This window comes from Rhea americana, unplaced genomic scaffold (genome assembly GCF_003343005.1).
Source record: "Rhea americana isolate MKP2758 unplaced genomic scaffold, rheAme1 scaffold_52, whole genome shotgun sequence".
Lineage (NCBI taxonomy): Eukaryota > Metazoa > Chordata > Aves > Rheiformes > Rheidae > Rhea > Rhea americana.
This window is the reverse complement of record NW_028186668.1, coordinates 730,180-751,541: the sequence shown is the minus strand read 5'-3', so window position 1 is coordinate 751,541 and position 21,362 is coordinate 730,180.

Below are 21,362 nucleotides of genomic sequence, written 5' to 3'. Positions count from 1 at the left end.
ATATTATACTTTTTCCTTTCTCCCTGCATTTTCAAGATAGCAGAAGGGGGCATGTACAGAAATGTGGTGAGGAAGAGAAGGAACAGATGCAAGTATCAGGAATCAAACTGGGCTTGTAAGGTAGAGATTCATATCTGAGGGAGGATGGAGGCCTGCTGCCTATATAACGCACATGCAACCTCTATTATTATAGTATTTGGACCTCATTCTTTTATAATATATTTCTCTTTGACACATTAAAAAAAAACGTGGAAGTGCCAGCATTTGTATTTTCCTGTATGGGATAATGCAAGCCTGGAAAGAATGTTTTACTTTGGTAAGACTGTTTATTTCTGTCTATTTCTGTTGGGGTTAGGAGAATTTAGTCCTAAGCACTGTTTATGTTCATATCTTTTCTCTATCTAAATGAGAAAGTTTGAATCCTAGTATCACTGCTTGGATGAAGGCAGACACTCTTGTGATAGCCAGCTCTTGTGCTGTCTAGGGAGCCAAGGCTGCTAATAACTTCTCACTTCTCTACAGACATAAAAGCCAGCTACCATCTGGTACTAAGTGATATATAACAACCACCCTGTACCTGTGCTGAGAGGTAATTAGTCTGCCCTCTATTGCTTTTTCACATTAAAAAAAAAAAAAAAAAAAAAAAAAAGTTCAGCCACTAGATTGGTACAATAAAAAACATATATTTTTAAAGGGCTCCAAAAAGTCATTTAGTACAGCTGTGTTTTGTGTTGTAAAAAATTTATGGCACAGCACAGTTATGAAAGATGAAAAGATTTTGGATCATAAAATCAAAGTTTTAGGCACAGAAAAAATCTCACAAGCCACTGAACTGTTCATATTAGAAACCTCCACCATCCTCACAACTGATGAAATGTCATTGTAAACCTCACTGTGTAGAACAAACTGAGCACAGCCAAATGGGCCCATACTTTGTTCCTACAAGACACAACAAACCGAGAAGTTCAGAAATTAAATGAAGCCAAATCTGAGGGACTATCAAGAAAATAAATGACAGGAAGAGACTAATGTATCTTAAGAAGTAGTAAGATAAAACTGAAGAATTATGGCTAAAATCCAAGCGTACATATTTTCTTAAAGCTTGAGTTTCCGCGACAACTGAGCTTGTGCTTAGGAATATTGAGATGTCTGCTTCATATCACCATTTAGATTTGGCTGTTTGAYGTTTTGCAAGCAGAACAGGAGCTGAACAGGAAGAGAAGCTTTAATAGTTAACTCGGAAACATCTCACTCTTTGTAGTATTTCTGTCACTATATTACATATTTTCATACTTCATTTCTTTAGAAATTAATGCATACCTTTATTAAGTGGAATTCAGTTAATAAATTATTTTAAAAGTACTGCATATCCTATCTTTACACATTATAACTGCCATGGGTACTGCTTTCTATTAAGATTTCACTGAGATACAAACTGCTGGTAGGACTAATACCCACTTCCGTTTCCATGATAGATACATTAAGAAAGAAGCTTAGAAGAAAATTATTTTTTTTCTGTGGCACCACTAAATATATATATGCTTGATGTTATGCAGGCAATAAGTTTCTGCCTGGGAGCCCAAAACTCAATGGCATGACAATAGTTATTTAAATATATATATGTATTTTTATATATATTCTGCAGAATAAATATTCAGAGATAGTTTTTGTGTTTTACCTTAATATACCTTTATATAGTATATAGGGGTTTTTTTGNTTTTTTTTTTTTTTTTTTTTTTTTTTGGTTCCTTTAGCTGAATAACTACAATTTCACCCTTTCAGCTGCTCCTCCATCCAAAATCCCTCCAAAGAACATATGTACACACTTTCTTATAGACTCTCTGAAATGGTATTACTTTGACCTTCCATTTTAAAACAATCTATTCTCTATATGCAGGAAGACTGAGCTGAATTCTGCTGGAAAAGATGWCAGAAGTCTTCACATTCTAAATATTTTTGTCTCTAATAGCGTGGAGGACAGTCACTTGACCAGTAAATTTGATTTCAGCTTCTTACATCTCTTCTTACACCTTTTGTATTAGCTTCAGGAGCAGATGGAAGAAAGACTCTACTGTAAAGTGTATCCCAGATAGAAATATGATTATATAATGTTGACATAAAGGGAGATTTCAATTTTGTAATTTCCACATTTAAAGTGACAGTACCTTTTAGAAAATATACGTTTTAGAAAAACAGATCTTCCATTCATAAATTACCCAAACTGTATATGTTAATTGCATTGCTTGCTTGCCTGTTTACATCAGTATAAAACTATGTTTACAACTTCATATGATGGCTCTTTTTAAAAATTTCCCATGTAGTCTTGAAACACACAAATGTATTGGACCAGAGAACTTTTTGTAGCAGGTTCCTTCAAAGAGGAGAAGAGGAACCGACTGTCACTTAGAAATGTTTATTTTTGCTYTTTGTATTGACTTTACTGATGTTGTTTTCTGCCTAAATGACAATTTTAAATTTTGTATTACTACATTGACCCCAAGGGAAATGCAGTCTGCTCTAATTCCATAGTAGTTTTGTAGACTGAATAGTCAGACACTGACCATCTCCCTTCCTCATTCTTTTAGACAGAAACATGTTTGAAAAGGAGGACAGGACTTACCTATCTCATATGATAGAAATGTGTCATCTTTAATGAAGGAGGACAGGAGGTAATGCCAGCTAAATTAATCATATTCAGAACAGGAGTCCATGAGAAATGTGAGATGACATCTTTCAAGAGTTTTTTGAAATCTGTTGAATCATTAATGTTTAAATGATTGATTTTTTTTTTAACAAAACTGAATACTTGAAAGTATCTAAGAGAGGAGAGTAYTGAATATTATGATCTGTAGACTAGTTAGCCTATTGCAAATCCCAGGGAATCATTAGGTCATACTAAAAATTAGAAAATGCTTTATTTAATTAGTGTGAATTCACTACAGCAGTGCAGAGTTCAGTATTCATAAACAAGACTTTCTCTTGAAAGGTGTCAGGCTCCTGGTTAATAAAGGTATTTGAGCTGATAACAGCATACTTAAGCTCTCTTACTTGCTTTGCCTTTATCTTTATACTGGGACAATATGTAGGTAAAACAAATATTGGTTATGTACTAAATGATGAAGAAGACACATTACTGAATGATCTATATCTTCAAGCCATTGCAGAATGATCTACATCTCCTAATGAAATCAGAGAAGTCCAACAAAAAGTACTTTAATACAGCAAAATTCAAAGCTTTTATGATCAATTTTCCCCTTATGATAGCAGACCTTTTTCTGAAAAAATCTCTCTCAGTAAAGTGCTAACAAATTATTGTAGAAAAGTGCCTCAAAAAGAGTTTTTGGTACACTGCTATGAGGAAAAGGACTAAATTGTCCCTTGAATGTATAGGAAAGGGACTAATGAGAAGAAAAAGGAAAGTGATTTTGTTCCTGTGCACACATAGAAAAGCCAGTATCAGAATATTGTGTATAGCTCTGGTGTTTTTTGACCGAAGAAATGTGAATTGTGATAAGACACAGTTCAACAAAAATTATCCAAGATGAGAAAAATAAGTCTTCTGAAATGGAATTAAGGAGTTCAGTTTATTCCAGTATGACCCTTAGATATAGATACATATACAAGATAAGCTCTTTGAAAATGATTTTTTTGCATTCCTGATTATAGAAGTGTAACAGTACGCTTTGACTGGAAGTTAGTCAAAGTTTGTTAGTACTGTTTTTACAGCTTTCTAGCTGTAAGAATGATTAATGAAAGCTTAACTAGTAAACAGAAAAAGAGTAGAAAGCGTACTATTACCTTACTACAATAAGATGAAAGATATTTTGAAAAGAGAAGCTTTAATCGAGCTTTTTTGGGAAGCGCTTGTCGGACTGAACAGTGCAGGTGGCGGAGCTGGGCGGTGTTGTTTCTCCTCCCAGCCTGCAAACTTGTGAATCTGTGAGTTGTCCTAATCATCCTTCCGAGGCCTGGGGGAAAACAGTAGCCCGGTGCGTGGCCTCTCTGTGCTCCTCATGGCGCTGCCAGCTTTCRTTAGGTGGGAACATTACAACTCCGTCAGGCTCCAGGGCTTGAGCCAGGTATTTGCTGGRTTCAGGAAGGAGTAATTCCCTAGGCGCAGTCAATGAAACACATTTTTGCTGAGCGCATACGCGTATTTTCCCCAAGTCTTTCTCTGAGTTATCATGGATTGAAGATGGGACATTGAACAGGGCTGGCCTCGTACACTGAAGCGGTATGAAAAATCCTCCTTTGACATATCTGGCGGATGTATCTTTCTCATCCGGTCAGGATCACGCTAATAAGCAGGTTTACMGCTGGAAAGCAAATACGGTTTTATCACATCTCCTCTTGCGTGTAGGGCACCTGGAGGGAGTGATAAACAGTTGGGTTCTTCAGCCCAGGGCACGCGGCAGCCTCTTGGGTCACCCGGCTGTGCCTGACCGGTGGCCTCCAGCAGGAGCTCCCCGGGGAGCCCCGGGCGCTCTGCTGCGGGGTGCAGCCCTGCCGCCCCGGGGACGCYGCGCTCCCTCCCGCAGCGCGCTGCAGGCCAGCTCAGGTGCTCTGCTGCTGCCTCTTGGCGTGTAAGGGCGCAGGCCTGCCAAGCAACCATCGCCTGCTCAGGGTATGCCTTCTAATCGCTCGTTTCCACTAATTAGAGTTCAGGTATTTTTTCCTGTTGCGCTCTTCTCTTTGCCAGCCTAAGCACACGGGTTTCARCTTCTCTGTCTACAGTCATTACAGCATTGCTAAAATACTATTTGGCACTAAGTATTTTTGTGCCAAAAATCTCTGTGTGCTCTTTGTTGCTTTTCTGTGCTCTCTCTACTGCAAGGGCCTTTTGCTTGTTAAAATATTTAACCWCCTGTTAGGACACAAGGTAGCTTTTCTAAAGAAATAATGTTGTATTTAGCTTTCTTTTCAGAACTTAGCCAGAGAACTACATTTAAAATAATTCAAGTTTAAAAATAAGAGTGTATACAGAAAGTATGAAAAAGATGACCTTTTTTTCAATCTGGACTATATTAAAAGTTTAAAAATGACAGCTTTATTGTCAGTTAGTTAAAAGGGAGTCAGTAGCAGTCCTGAGAAGAGAGATTGGGAAATAACAGTAAGTCGAGACAAAACTGAAATTGTGAGAGCATATCCATTTCCCAGAATCCTTTATTGGGGTTGCTTAATCCCCAGGGCAGCAGGGAAGAAGGGAGAATATGGTGAGTAAGCTCATAATTAGGATTTCACCTCTAATGTTCAGGTTCATATTTACGCTTTATAACCCACACAAGCTTAAATGCCTTAAGTGTAGTACCATACAGTGCCCCCATTTGCCTGAGCCCTCCTTGCCCCATGCAATAAATATTGTATTATTTAATCATGCATACCAGAAGCATCTTCAGAGGCCGACTGTAAAAGAACTTCTATGTTAGATGGAGAGGGCACTTTACAAGGCGTATGGGAAAGTGATACACTGCTCCTGATTAAATTTCAGTTTCTATGTCCAAGTGGCCTGAGAAGAACGAAGGAAGCATTTTGAGGGGCAACTGATGGGTAAGCACAGCTGGAAATGGAAGAAGAATTTGAAGAAAAAGAGGAATATAGATGAGACAGAACTAATGCAGAGAAAATAGGATTAAGGTGTGAGAGCTGAGTGTCAGGAAGTGGTAGAGATCACCAGTAACAGGTAGAATATCTAATGAAGTTTTCGCCTTACAGATTTGGGAGAGAGGGAAGATAATGAGAACAAGGGAGGGAAGGGGAACAGCATGTCCTATTCCTGCTGGAACTGTCCTGGAAGAGGGCAGTATTTCATGTGCTGAATACTAAAATTTGTGAAATGGATCATGAGGAATGATTAGAAAGGGTGATTTTTGTGATGAACAAAAATAATATGTTGCAGATCAAAGGAACTCCAGTCTCCAGTGCTTTGGAAGCATGGAAGTGGAGATCTACTTATAGAAGTACAACTTTATCAATACACTTATTTCAAAACCACTTATTTATTCATTTTTATCAATACTATTTTATTTCAAAAAAATGAGATTATGTATTATGCTTCAGACAGGATTAAGAAATACTCCAAACCAGCTGGTTTCCATACTTTAGTTTGAAGAACAAGGTGAGCCTCAGTATCACACATCTCATGTCTCAGGTATCTGTTGAAATTGATGTATTTGCTGTTATATTGTGAACTATTTATCCTTTTTATTACATCTATGTGTGATGTACTTAACAGGTAATTGAGCTAGAGGAGGTTCAGATTTTTGTTTGTGGTTTTTAAAAGATTTTTCATCTGAGACTTAAATTTTCTATTTTTGTCTCTTTAGACCACCCTAAAAAATTTCTCTTCCTTCCTCCATTAAGTAAATATGTATAATTCCTGCCTTATCATTGAATTATATGTCTTGAAATAATTTATGTCTTTCAAATTTCTCAAAGTTCTTCTGTGCCTTCTACAGCCCAGAACATTTTCCAAAGACCAATAGCCCCAAACCAACTTTGAAAGTGGTTATGTTGCCACGAGCTTGCATTTATGCAAAAAAAAAAAGAGCAGCCTTTCTTGCTGTTTTACCATTTATCGTCTTGCAAGGGTGTGTGTGATGTACTACTTCATGCAGAAATCCACAACTAAATTTATATRTAGGTTTATATTAGAGAAGATAGAGCTGAAGAGATACATTTTCTATTTGAAATGCAATGCTGTGAAAGCAGTAGTTTACTCTGTGGTTCCCCCATCAATGCTTGATAAAGCTCTGTACAGACCTCAGAGAAGCTGCTGTACTATAGCAATAGAAAGTGGTGGTGTGTTTGAGGAGTAAAACTGTCAATCACATTCTTGYCCATTTTCAAAGTAGGTATCTTTAAAGAATTTTTTTACTGAGCAATAGTTTTTTGAAGCATGAGTTACAATGAGGGGAAAGTGACCGAACTCTTTTAACTTTCTAAGTTACGTATCCTTTTGAAAAGGAAGACCCCCAAATATGAATGGTATTCTAAGATAGTTTCCATAGCAGTTTTTGGTGTTTTTTTTWTATATATATATATATATATAAGAAAAGATCTCTTCTTGACCTTCAAGGAACAAGACAATGTGGTACTAGTCTTACTCAGGCAGAAAAAAATGGTAAAATGTACCAGCAATGCAGGTAAATTATAAGAAATTMTTATCTGAATTTGAAAATGTGAATGCAAATATTAACACCAAACTAATGACCACAGCCAAAACCAGGAATACCTGGAAATTTTCATTTCTCACATTGAGAACTGAGTGGGGAGGATGTGGAGAGAGAAACTGAAAAGAACAAAAAATAAAAAAATAGAAAAAAATCATTATTAAAAATGACACTGAAAAGTTACAAAGAGGGAATAATAGTAATAAAAAATGTTATCTGAAAACTCTGAAACTAACTTTATTTAACATCTGCTGAAAGCACCAAATCTGCAAGACCTGGATGAATTCTAATGCTAAGAGCACATGGAGTACACCTACCATTCTGCAAGAGCTAGTGGCAGACAAATAGACTTTACAATAAGCTTTCATTATTTCTGTCAAAAAGCCATTATAAAAAAGGCTAGGGAATTGAATGAGAGAATTTTTCAAGGGAGTAAAATCTCTGTTTCGACCCTAGGAGTGAGACAGGACTAAAAAAAAGAAAAAAAAAATCCCGAGCAAAGGAGAGATCTGCCACCTACAGACTCTTTTTTGTGTATTATGGACAATCTCACAATATGAGGGACTTGAAACCTGAGATATTGTGCAGGGAGGATTCTAAAAATATATTCTCTCTGGTTATGCGAAAGAAAAGCAGAGAAAGTAGCAAAAAGCTCAAACCAGCAGTTTGAGTTTAAATTTTAGGGATAGGGAGAACACTGTTTCACACTGTGTGAAAAATTTATGCAGAGATATAAAGATGCTACTTCGCATTCTTTTAGTGAATCACTTGTGTGAGTATCTTCCATTCAGTGCTGTGTGGTGCCCAGATTTCTTTTTCTTGATTCAGCAACGAGATGTATGTATATCTCTACTGAGCTACATTGACTGATGCTTGTTTAAACCTAGAGTATGCAGAACATGGTAATTCTTGTCACACAGAGAAAACAGGCGTCCACCACAGGAGTATTTTATCTGCAAATATGATACCGAAAATGTAACAGTGATGTTGTATTTAGTCTTTCTCTAATCTGCTAGCAAACTGAAGTGCCATCTTTTTGTAGTAATCCAACTGATGGGTGGCCATCAGCTGTAATGTAAATTTGTAAACAGCATATATAAGTGATGGTGAAATTTGTTAGCAGTACTAGAATTCAATTCCCAATTCTCATTCCATTCAGCTCTGTATTTTAAAGAGCTCCCACTAATGAGTTATTTGTGCAATTAATCACATTCATGCAGTTCAAAGAAGATGACTTCAGTCTTGGTTATGAAGTAGGTATGGTTGGTGAACTTCACTTACTGTGTTTCAGCTTACTGTAGCTTCAGGGAAGCCAGTAGACTGGGATCCTAGGAWATACCTTATGAGACTTCATCTTCAATTTGTAAAACACTGAACAGAAATTGTTTTGGTATATATTTGTGTTTAYGGCTAAGTCATGCTTCAGATTACTGCTGGAAAAAATATTAATTATTCTTTTTGCATTGTAGGAAATATATATATTCCAAARAAAACCTTATTTTTGTCACAAGGAATTCTTACTGAATATGAAAACAGTATATTAGTTAATTAATAAATAAACATATATTTCCGATGGCTGAAGTATATGATATCATTTATACAATCTAACCTGTATAAATGTCCTAAATATGTATTATTGTAGGCTGATCAACAGTTATATTTTTAAAGATCTTGTAAACACACAGAGACCATTTGCATGAATCTGTGTGGGATCCAGGAAGTAACCTGGTATTGAGATGACAAAAACTAAAATAGTTTAAAGCATCAGTCTTATAAAAGTAGGTATCTCTTTCCTGGTGCATGATGACATTGAAATCAGTGGAATGTCCAAAAACTTATTTTATTGCCAAAACCAAATTAAAAATAGGACAAAAATGTGATAAAAATCATGATAGTGTCCCCCATTAACTGAGTTGATATTGAAACCCAAATTTTATAGCAATGGAGTAAATACATTCTGAGATACCAAAGAATTCTACTCAGATTGGAAGAGAAAAAGAAGGAAACAGTGACWGTAAAGGCATAGATAATGTAGAAATAAGAAGGATTATATAATTGAGGCTTCTAGGTTGTGTTTTGCCTTCTTCTGTAATCAGAAGAAAGAGAGAGCTGTTTTTAAAGAGCTTATCTGCAGGTTGCCTCTATAAGAAAGAGAAGAAGGATATACGTTTGTTTTTACACCTTTCAGTTGCATATGTGCCTGCCAGCTATGAAACATGGGGGAGGATGTCTTAGTTATTGAGGATGGCATCTTTGAGATTGACTAAATTTTTTATTTTTTTGACTTTCCTACTGGCAGTTATATCCAACTTTTGAGGGAAGCCAAGAAAGTAATCTCTATAATCACTCCCATGTGTTTTTGTTCTTATCCACATTGTCAATWAGAAGCACTTTGATTGTACTGCTTCTAGAGCATCTCACTCAAAACATTACTTAAACATGATACTCTTCACAGAACATGTGCTGGCTGAAAAGATAGATGAGTGCTTAAAATATATTGAAACCTGCAACATGTTATAAAGACATTGCCTCAATCTTTTTTGCCAGAAATTACTTTCAAGAAAGGTTTTGAGGTTACCTAAGAGTCAAACAGGCYGTCACTTGAATGTACACAAAAACTGTTTGTATCTGTTGAGAGACATTCATGAGATTTCGGTCTCAGAAAACAATCATCGTCGTGGCTACTGCTTATTTATTGCTGTTTCTCTAGCATTAAGAAATACTGTGCCCCTTATGAGTTAATTAACAGTTTTCAGTTGCAATAGACTAACATGAGTCATCAAATTAGCAGTCCTGAAATTAATGTGTTAGGGGACAATAAACGTAGTTTCTCCTCCAGGTTTTTCATAGTTTATCTTATTCTGTAAGATTTTTAACTAACTTACAAGGTAGTATCAGCAATGAAGGTGCAGGTACAGTTTTGGTAAGTCATGCAACCTACAGATATGATACCAATTCATCACAAATGACAGAAAATTGATAAGGAGATGGCAAAATGAGAAGCTGACCCAGTTGCAGTCCACAAATGATTGGTTTTCTTTCCTTTTCTCTTTTTTGTTCCCATTACAGTAAAATTAACATTTGTGTCGAGTACGAATAAGAAGCAARCATGTTGTTTAGGTATCACAGTGTATTTTTTGGGGAAAGGAAATAATTTTTAAAACTACTCTTATCTCAGTGTTTTTTTTTCCCTTTTGGAACCTTGTTTTCAAGTTTGGGTGCCTAAGTTGGATTATTCTATACGTATGTGGTTAGCTATACCGCCACCACTACACTTTTCAGAAGCGTTGTTAAATGCTCAAAATAGCATTAATTATAAAATTTTTTCTCTTGTCCTCCTCACAGATTCATTATATTATATACCACTGGTTTTGTCCGGAGAAACAAAAGCGCAGTGAGAGAAATGAGTTGACATTCTTTGAGAAAGAGTTCAATTAGCTCTCCTAATTCTTGTCAAGGTTCTGCTAAGGCTTTCTGAGAATGACTGCAGAGGAAACGCTCTGGTGGCACAGTGTTTTTAAATTCATTTATATGAATACTTATCAGCAACAGTATTAAGGCAGTTTAAAGACCAAGTACATGCTGATCATAGAATCATAGAATCAGTAAGGTTGGAAGGGACCTCTGGAGATCATCTAGTCCAACCTCCCYGCTCAGCAGAGTCATTTAGAGCATGTTAGACAGGGTTGCATCCAGGCGGGCCTTGAAGATCTCCAGAGAAGGAGACTCCACAACCTCTCTGGGCAACCTGGTCCAGTGCTCTGTCACTCTCACAGGGAAGAAATTCCTCCTCACGGTCAGGCAGAACTTCCTGTGCTTCAATTTCTGCCCATTGCCTCCTGTCCTGTCACACGGGGCAACTGAAAAGAGTTTGTYCCCRTCCCCTTGACACCCTCCCTTCAGGTACTTGTACGCATTGATAAGATCCCCCCTCAGGCTTCTCTTCCCCAGGCTGAAGAGGCCCAGCTCTCGCAGCCRTTCCTCATACRGCAGGTGCTCCRAAGCTCCAAGGCTGAAGCCTCTGCCTTTACCCATCTAACAGTGGACGTTTGCCTTCTGCCCCGCTGGCTGGCGGAGCTGTCCCACGCACTCGTTCACCCTCCGGTGCTTCTTTTTTTCCCGGTYTAGGGTGCAGTGGTGTACCTCAGGAAAAAGAAAGGTTGGTGTATCAGATGGTATCACAAGTATAAGCCACTGCCATGAATCAGAAACAATTAAGGTTTTCTTTTAGCTTCTTCTGTTTAGGTAGTTATCCTGGGCTACACTGTGGCGAAGGATATAATTCATGCAGTTTGTGGCAGTTTGTCTGATTCTTGGTATTGTGCTGCCATGAGGTTTGCAGTGCATCCCAGGGTCACTGCAGCATATGGTGGCAGCTGCCGGGCGTCTCTGTTCTGCCCAGCAGCTTGCTCCAGCTTCCACTGGTGTGGAAGTGCTTCCCAGGCAGCCACTCTCAGACGGCGCTTCCACCTCTAAATCCTTCTCCCTTCTCCCAACAGTCTGAGGATTTTAGAGAACTTTTCTGCTGTTTAAAGCCAGAGAAGAGTCTGAGTTGTTCACTAACTTTTTTGAAAGTTTATATCGTGTAAGCAGTCCTTTGGAATTACATTTCTTTAAAAGCAGCAGGAATATGTTTACAACTATAACATTAGCTGAAGAACGGTTCATCCTCTAACTGTGTACTTATGATCCTGCAATAATGTGCTTTACAGAAACTCTTAATGGGTATGGTTGGTTTAAAAAGGCATGTGCTACAGGACAAATAATTAAATTAGAAAATACATTATTAATTAAGAGGCATATTAACAGACTTATGGCTTGGTCATGGAAATAAAACCCTAAATTTAATAATGGCTGTGTTGGAATTTAATAACATCTATGTACATTAATGCGGATATGGCATTGAGACATTACAGGACAATGCTGGAGATCAATATTTGCCTATTCATTTGGACTATGATGATATAGTAACTCCATTAAATGCCACAAATATTTTTAGATGTGGTACAATGTTGCCTGGAAGGTCAAAATGAAATGGATGATATTAAACAAAATTTGTATCAACTGGTATTAGCTTGAATCATCTGGACATAAAACAGTCTACATACTATAAGTGCTAAAATAATCTTTTCTAAGCAGTGAAATATTCAGTATGTAAAAATATGCATACTATATACTGAGTTTTCATTTACAGCAATGAACTTCAGCTTTTACTGAAACATTTAGAACAAAGAAAAAGACAAGTAATTTGTAGCCTCTTATTGTACATAACCRGACAGAAATATTAAATAGGCTTCCAGCTTTGAAAAACTTGCTATTAAATATTTCTATTTTAAAACTTATTTAAAGATCAACTGTTTAATACTTCTCTTATTAATACTGAACATTTAAAATGTTTTTGTGGGTTTAGATAATTTTTTTCTGCTACTTCAAGAATGAATGATGTAAAAACAGTACTTGCCTTATGGACTATATCTGTTCTCTGCATGTATACAGCTGTGTCAGGCCTTTTTAGTAAAAGGTTTCTGCAATTTTTTTTTCTTTTCTTATTGCTGATCCTATACAGACAAGAGTGTAACTTGATTGTCTTTACCAGAGGCAACTGTGAATACCATATGAGAAATGAGAGGCTCACTGGTTACCCTTTGCAACTCTATTGAGTTTGGTGATATTGTAAAGGCATAACTTGGAGCATAGCCTTGCTCTTGTCAATTTACGAAAAGAAGAAGAAAGGACTAGTCTGATTTTAAGATGTCTGGATTAGTTTCAAAGAAAAACTTAGACTGGAAAGTCATTTAGTCCAAACTCCTTCTTAAAGCAAAGAAAATTTAACTCTGAAGTTAGACCGTGTTGCTCAGGGTCTTGTCCGCTTGAGTTTTGAAAACCTTCTAGGATGGAGGCTGTATTACTTCTCTCTTGGAAACCTGTTCCARTGATAAACCACACTCACTGTGAAACCATCTCCCTTTATCCAGGAGGAATTTCCCTTGCAACATCTGACCACTGTCCCTTACCTTTTTGCTGTGCGCTTMCAAGAAGAGTCTGTCTCTGTCCTTTCTATAGCTCCCCTTTGGGCAATGGCAGACTGCAGGCAGATATTGCTTAGCCTTCTCGTTCCTCTCCAGGTAAAACCACCTCAGCCCTCTCAGCCTCTCCTCACGCATCAGATCCACAGGACCCACATAATCTCAGTGGCCCTCAGGTTTGCCCTGAATGCAGGGTGTTAACCACCCCCTCCAATTTGGTATTATCCATAAACTYGTATTCTGTCTCTTTGTTAAGGCTGTTGATGAAGATGCTAAACAGTACCTGCACCAGTGTCAACTCTTGAGGAACACAGTTCCCAGAGCCTGACAGTCCAGGCAGTTTTCCACTGCCTTGCCCAACACCATCTAATCCCTGTCTCCTTAGTTTGACTATGAGGATACTGAGGAGAGAGTTTGATAAGCCTTGCTGAAGTAAGTGATCTCTACTGCTCTCTCTTGGTCTACATCCAGTCATTCACCATAGATGGCAGGTTGTTCTGGCAGGTTCTGGCCTTGATAAAGCCAGACTTGCTATTTGGAGTTAAGTTTTTGTTTTCATGTGCTTGGAAATAGAGGATTTCCTCTATAAATTTGCAAGCAACTGAGTTAAGCCATACTGGCCTGCAGTTCTGTGGTCTTCCTTCTTTTTTGGAAGATAGACACGATGTTTGCCATCTCCCAGTTGTTGGGAGATTCCTTTGACATTTTCATGCAGATGTCAGGCATTCCCCTGAACACTGCTTGATGCATCCTGTCTCACTTTGTATTTAGCTGGTTTACGTAAATAGTCCCTAACAAGTTTGAAAGAATGACAGCTGAGAAGGGTGGGGCACGTCACCAGCATACTGAACACCTCTTCTTAAAAAAAAATACTGAAGGTCAATAAATGAAGATTTCCAAATATAGGACTAATTAACCATTGAAAATAACTACCAGGRAAACTGGCTGATTATCCATTTCTTGAATTCCTCGAAGCAAAACTAGAATCTTCCTGGACCATAGGCATTCATCAAACCTAAATAGTTGGGCTGAACACCACAGAAGGTGAGTGGAGTTGTTTGTCCCATCTTACACGTGATTCTGGTACTTTACTGTTTCTCCTGGTTAGGATCTGTGAACATGCTATTGTGATAGATTCCTCAGGGAGAGCAATTATGAAGTAGTTCCTATAGTTCTGATTTAACAGTAGAAGGAATTGTAAGAGTAAGACCATGAAAACAAGAGTGGAATTTTGTATAATGGTATACAGAAAGAGAACTGGTAAGTTCCACTTTGCAAAGAACTTTTTTTCATTTCAGAAGATATGAGATAAAGAGCAAAGTACTCTAGCTAACCTTTTCTATGAGAAATAAAGCTTTACATGAAATGTGTTTCCTATGCCTTTAGTGAACAGATGGGCAGTAATCGATTATGTTTACAATTGGGGCACTAAAGAAAATGTTGTCATTTTTTCCCTTGCTAGCCATTTATCTATTTAAGTCTTTGACAGAACAGAGGAAATGTAACTAAATGCTCTGTTTTAATTAAAATGAAAGTAAATTTATTAGTCAGGAAAACTGTGTTCTGTTTATGCTTTGGGAAAAGAGCAAACATATGTGTCTGCTTTATTGTTTGTCACAGTCTAGCATGAGGTTATTTTGTGTTGCTTATTTGGCCTACAGAAGAAAACATACTAATAATATTCTTCATTTTTGTTAATTTTGAAGGATTCTAGTGAGCAGTAACAAGTAAATGGCACTAAAAAGCACATCCTGAGAATCATTCCARTAGTTTTTGTTTTGTTTTGTTTTTGTTTGTTTGCTTTTTGGAATATAAATAAATGGCAGCTGGTGACATTTCCTAAATGGGAGCCTGTAATTGGCTGGTAGAACTGGAATGTGAAAACAAGAAGAGTAAGAATCATTCTGTTTCTTGACTGTAGTTTCCACTTCTCGACTGACTAGAGGAATAGAAGAGATGGCTCTTACCTTGGTGATATCTGGCATCTGTCTCCACTGGAATTTTATAACCGTCTATAAAATCTTGGAATTTATCTTCTGTGCTAAACACTGCAGAGGTAGATGTCCTGCAGCAAGCCTGGTACCACACAACAGGAATATATAGTGTACCGATATGGTAGCCCTTTAACACGAGSGGGTTCCCATCAGCTTCAATGCACTAGAGCTAGCACTGAGGAATACCGTATGCAGTCTTCAACCTTGTTTTCTCATTTGGAGCTTCTAAATGAAAATGCTGTCAATCTAAGCTTTCAGACTTTGGAAGAATCCAAGGAGCTTATCTTTTATTTCTCTTCTGCTCAGTTTCTTCCTCATTCATAAATCTGCTCAGATTTATCCTTTTTCCTTTCCAAACCAGAAACTAGGTTAATCCAGTTAATGGAAGTACTGGGATTAGGTAATAATTGACTCTACAACTCTRTACTAAATATCCACAAGCTTTAGGCAGCTCAGCAGCTAAGGTCCCCTAAACAGTTCAGCAGTTTTCAAAATTCAGCTTTGGTCCTGAATTTTGTGCTTGATTTAATTACAAAGTAGTATTACTACAAATATAGTGGGAATTTGTTCCCTCCTGGCGAAGAAAGCCAACAGTATCCAGAGCTGCATTTGGAGAAGTGTTACCAGTAGGTCGAGGCAGGAGATCCTTCCCCTCTACTCAGCCCTGGGGAGGCCACATCTGGAGTACTGTGTCCAGTTCTGGGCTCCCCCGTATAAGAGAAACATGGAGCTACTGGAGAGAGTCCAGCAAAGAGCCCCAAAGATAATTAAGGGACTGAAGCATCTGACATACAAGGAAAGGCTGAGAGAGCTGGGACTGATCAGTCTGAAGAGGAGGCTCAGGTGTGTCTTTTAAATAGCAGTAAAGAAGACTAAGCCAGACTCTCCTCAGTGGTGCCYAGTGAGACGACAGGAGGCAGTGGGCACAAACTGAAATATGGGAAATTCCATTTAAAAATAAGAGAAACCATTTTTTTTTTGGGGGGGGGGGGGCAAGGAGGAGGAGGAGGAATCAAACGCTGGAACAGGTTGCCCTGAGAGGTTTTGCAGTCTCCGTCCTTGAGGATATTCAAAACGTGACTGGACATGGTCCTGGGCAGCCTGCTGCAGCTTATGCTGTTTGAGCATGGGGGTGGCACTAGATGCTCTCCAGAGGTACCTTCCAAACACAACCCTTCTGTGATTCTATAAAATGTATACTTCACATTTTCAGCTTGTTGATCTTGTACATTTTTGCAAGTATAGTGGTAAGAAAATAGAAAGCAGTATCACATGGAGAAATAATACAAAGGAGGCATGTAGGACTTTCCAAGTCCCAACAAAGATTCTCCCTCATAAACTAAAGGCAAAAGAAATATTTGAGCTTTTCATTAACACAGCTTTAGTGTATYTCAGCACTGTAGTTTTGATGGAAAGAATATTCTCATTGTAATAGAAATATCATCATCCTATTGCTACACTTAAGAATTCTTGGTTTTGATCTGCTGTTCGCCCACAAAATGCTGAGCCTAAGAGTAACTATCTCCTTTAGTGGGTTGTTTCATAGTAAATACATGGTATGTCCCAGAAATAAGGACCTTTAGAAGCGCATTATGAAAATATTTGTCTTTAGAGTGACCCAAGAACTGTKGCTTGTTAGTACTTACGCACTTTTAACAAAAAAACATATTAAAGCTCCTGCTGCAGTGGGGAAGTAYGCTCTAACTCATTAACTGTTGTTAGAGCCATCAAATTCCATCAAAAAGACTATCAATAATTTGAAATCAGACATATTTGTAATCAGCTGATGTATTAYATAAAGCAGAGTATCTAAATAAACATTTACAACAATCCAGAGAGAACTCTGATTTTTGRTATTTAATATTAACCTATGAACAAATTAAGATTTCTTTTTTTCTCATACTAGTTTCAGAAACATAAGGATAGTTTCCTCACCAGGTTTGAATTTATAAAAATGTGGCTTACTTTATATAAACCTGGTATAGTTATTGGGAAACATCCTATTTTACAGGGGTCGCTGCATTATAAACTGTTAGGGTTGTTTGGTTTCCTAGTAAAAATCCCAAWTAAGCAAGTTTCTTGATTGAATGGGGTCTGTCGTATATACTAGTGTGAAATTCCATAGGATAGGTAGAAAGATCTAGTGATGTCCAAGGGTAGCACTTCTTTGCCTTCAACAGTCTTCTTTCTTCTATTGCCTTTAGTGTATAGGTGCAGTGACGCAGAGATTGAAACACCATGCTGTCCTTGGTGCCCCTTACATATTTTCGGTGCCTTTCTGTGTCAGAATTTTATGRTAACAGGTAGCAAAATGCCATGTATTATTACATTGTTTTCTCCAAATCCAGTCAGGATGTTTTACCTGTCACGTTGTGCAATACCGAAGGCCAATGATTGTACTACCACAAGTTTTCTGTGACTGGCAACTGTTATTGGCATCATATATCTAGGAACAGCTGTTGTTGTTTTATTAGAAAATACTCCAGTGATGCTTAGTGTAGAAGGAGCCAAGGCAGCATCGGCAGCATTGCTGTTCYCTGTGTGATTTGGATTTTATAGAATTTGCTAACCTCTATCAAAAACTTWTTTTTTTTTCTAGGCAACTATTTGATTTTTTTAAAATCAGTATTGTGGCTCAAAGAGTGTTCAGTGAGACCATAGGCAAAATGAGTTGTGTTAGTCCCATCCCCCTTAATGTTTGTGCACATTACCAAATTAAAAATGTACAGTAAAATATATTCATATAATACGCATGCTCTGGAATCCTTATGGAGAATCACTGAAGATAGATCATGAAGATGCTTCAGTTAGTTGTGTGTTCATCCATTAGACAGATTTGAACATTTCTGTCTACTCATTTTATATTAGAAAATAGTGTTTTGATAAAAATGAAAATTTTTACTGCTTTGATCCATTTTGATATGATTTTCTATTATAAAAATCTAAAATGGAAAAGGAGAAATATTTCTCAAATGTGTTGATTTCGAAGTATGTTCTGTGTTTCTGTGTTCCTTAGTTTTATTACTTTTAGGTCCTTTTTTTTTTGCAGAAATAGCAGTGATATGGTGAGTCAATTATGTCAGACTGTGATGTATTGTTAAAATACACTGATTTTTCTACTCTCCTTGACATACTTTAGTTTTAAATTCTTTAGGACCACTTGTTAATTGCACTCATTGAAACACTTCTTAGATGATAGTTTCTAGAGACACATCACAGTAGACCATATACAAGCTATTAAGAAAATTCATTTCTGCACGTTAGTATTTATGGAATATTTGTTAGCGTCTCTATGAGGAAAAAAGAATGTTTATGAAATAAAAACTGAAATAGTAATGGGAGGAAGTATAATTGTTTTCAGACATTGCTGTGGCTGGCTCTTATGCACTGCAGATGAGAACAAAAATAATGATTTAATTTAATTAAACCTTTCAAAAAAATGAAAATACAACCAATCACACAGTAAGTGTTATTTGCTTTTAGAGGTGGCAGTGTTATTCCTCTTTATGTGTTAGGAAATTGATGATATGCAGTGGAAGAATCTTACTGCTATCTTCTCACTTTAGGAAAGAAGTAGTAGTTTGTAACCAGATTTGTAAGACTGGAAAGTTTCTGCTGGAGGGGAGGGGGACCTGACGCTTTGTTATAAGAACATGTGCTTAGGCCTAAGAAAAAGGAAGAGTCAGGCTGAACTTGGCATCATCCTTATCCCAAAAAAGTCTTAAGCTTTCCTAATGTTTTAGGGTACAAGGAATTTTTAATCTATAAATGACCTGGATTTTCTTATTACTTTATATATTGATGAACCATTCAGTCCTTTTACAACTAGTTGAATATTAGCTGAATGATCAGTTCTCTAGCAGTTACCCGCAAAATGATCAATACATGTTTAGCATATTAAGCACCAATAGAGAGAGACCACTTTTGTAGGCATATTCTCCAAYTGTAGCTGCTAAATAACAAAGATAAATTCAACAGCAGCAAAAGATCACCTTTTAAAGTCTATAGAAATTCAGTTAGCTTTATGGTAAAGCTCAATGTTTTACTTCATAACTAGTCTATCTCCAGTATTGTTCTTAAACGTGTCGCAACCCCACAAGTTAGAAGACACAGAGGAAAACAACAACAAAAATAACTGTAACCATTGTTACAATCATCTCTCAGATTCAGGGAGGAAACTTTCTGAATGCAATCTGCAAAACTCTGTGTTTTTGAAGTAGTGCTAAAGTCTCTAGAAGTCTACACGACTCCTGTGCTAAACCCTACCTACTTACAGAATGGCTTCATGTGCTATGCCCAAATTTCTCTGGAGTTGCTTTGACAGTGCCGCTACACTCCCAGACAATAATTTTATTTTGTGGTTCTTTTCATGGAGCTTTTTTTTGTTCCCATGACAAATTTAAATTCTTTCGACAGTCAAAGTGATGAAAGGATCAGCCTAACATCAATAACTCCAAATCTCAGTATTTAGTTTTAAAATAAAGACTTAAAAGAAAAAAATGAAGTGCATTGAGGCTAATTTTTTCAAGCTGTCACCTTCTTTCCTGAAATGGTCTAATAATTTGAAATTGTTCAGAATATCTTTAACCATTTTATACCAATTCAGCCTGCAATACTGTTCATAAACTCCGTATGCTTTTTTGCTCCTTCCTGCCTGAGGGAAGTCTCTGTAGTATATATGTACGCATATGTGTGTTTATTATATCTATAAYGTAAATATATAAAATGAAGAACTGTGTATATTCTCACCCTTTAAATGCTCTTCTGGGGCATGAAGACTTCCCTCTGTCATTGCATTGTAATACTTTTTGCAGATGCAAACRAGTGATGACTTAGACTCTGAATATCTGGTGAATATTCATTGTTCTGCCTTCTACAGTGAAAATCACTGAAGAAGACCTAAAATAGTTTTTTCGTTTTGGGTATGCCTCTGGGTTGTTCTGTAGGGTGTCTTTCGAGGATGGTTTAGTGCTTTTTTTTTCCTTTCCTTTTTTTTCTTTTTTTTTCTTTCTTTTTTTTTCTTTCTTTTTTTTGAAAATGAAACTGTATGGACCGTTTCAGAATGAAAGGAGTTGTTTTCCTTCCTTATTTTCTTCTTCAGTATTTCTCCACACTGTTTACATAACTGCCTCCCCAACGCAATTTGAAAGATCCAGTAGTGATGTAAAATAGTAAAAGCATCTGGATAACAGCAACCCGTTCCTCAAATGAAGACATCTGATTTGGAGCTATGCAAAACTAGCAGAGGCAGTACGAGCGAGAACAGGCTGAAGGCTCTTTATTAGAGAATTGATTCCTGCGTGCTGCAGTTGCCAGCCAGAGGACATACAAATAGCAAATGAGACCAGTTTCTACTTCACTCCTTCTAAKAGCTTATGTCTCCCAAATTCAAGCACCTAGCTGCCTCTTGCCTTTGGTTCCTTACCCTACTTGTTAAATCATTTTTAATGTATATTACCAGCAGTGGTTTTGTTTGAAAAGTTCTCATAATCCAGCACTGGATATTATTCTATCCATGATTTAAGTGAGCTCAGAGAAGAGTTCTTTTCTTTCTGTATAATCCGATGTAACAGCTTCCATTCCAATTATTTTAAATTGTAGAATTACTCTTCTTTCCTATCCTTTTCCAGGCTGAATCATTTCTGCACTGGRTATTTCCTTTGACCAATGATACTAGTCATGACTAGTCCTATGTTTTTCCCTCCTGCTCTTTTTCGCCTGGGCTTTGGTCCCTGAGTGTGCTCCGTTTCGTGGGCTGTCCCAGATCATACTGGGGGTTGCACTGGTCCTGCTGGGTCTTGGCAGGCTCCCTCCGTGCCAGGAGGGCGGGTGCCAGGGCTCCCACGCCTGAGTTAATCACGTTTTAACGCACTGCCTTAGCAGGCTGGGCAGGCAGAGTCTGAGGCGTTTCCTCCATTACCAAAAACCTGAATCRGGAGAATGTGATTATCTAAATTTCCAAATATAGGTGCATTTCGAGTGAAGGTGTTATGTGAGGGACTTCTGCATCAGCCCGCCTGTATTTTGATACAGCTCAGTCTAAAGGGACATCGGTTACCTACCGGCTGGCARTTTACGGTGCGGGAGCATGAACGTGGGGGTGACAACGGGCAGGAGCTCTTCAGGTACCTGATGCGGCGGGGATGGGCGGCCGCCGGGCTGCGGGAAGGCAG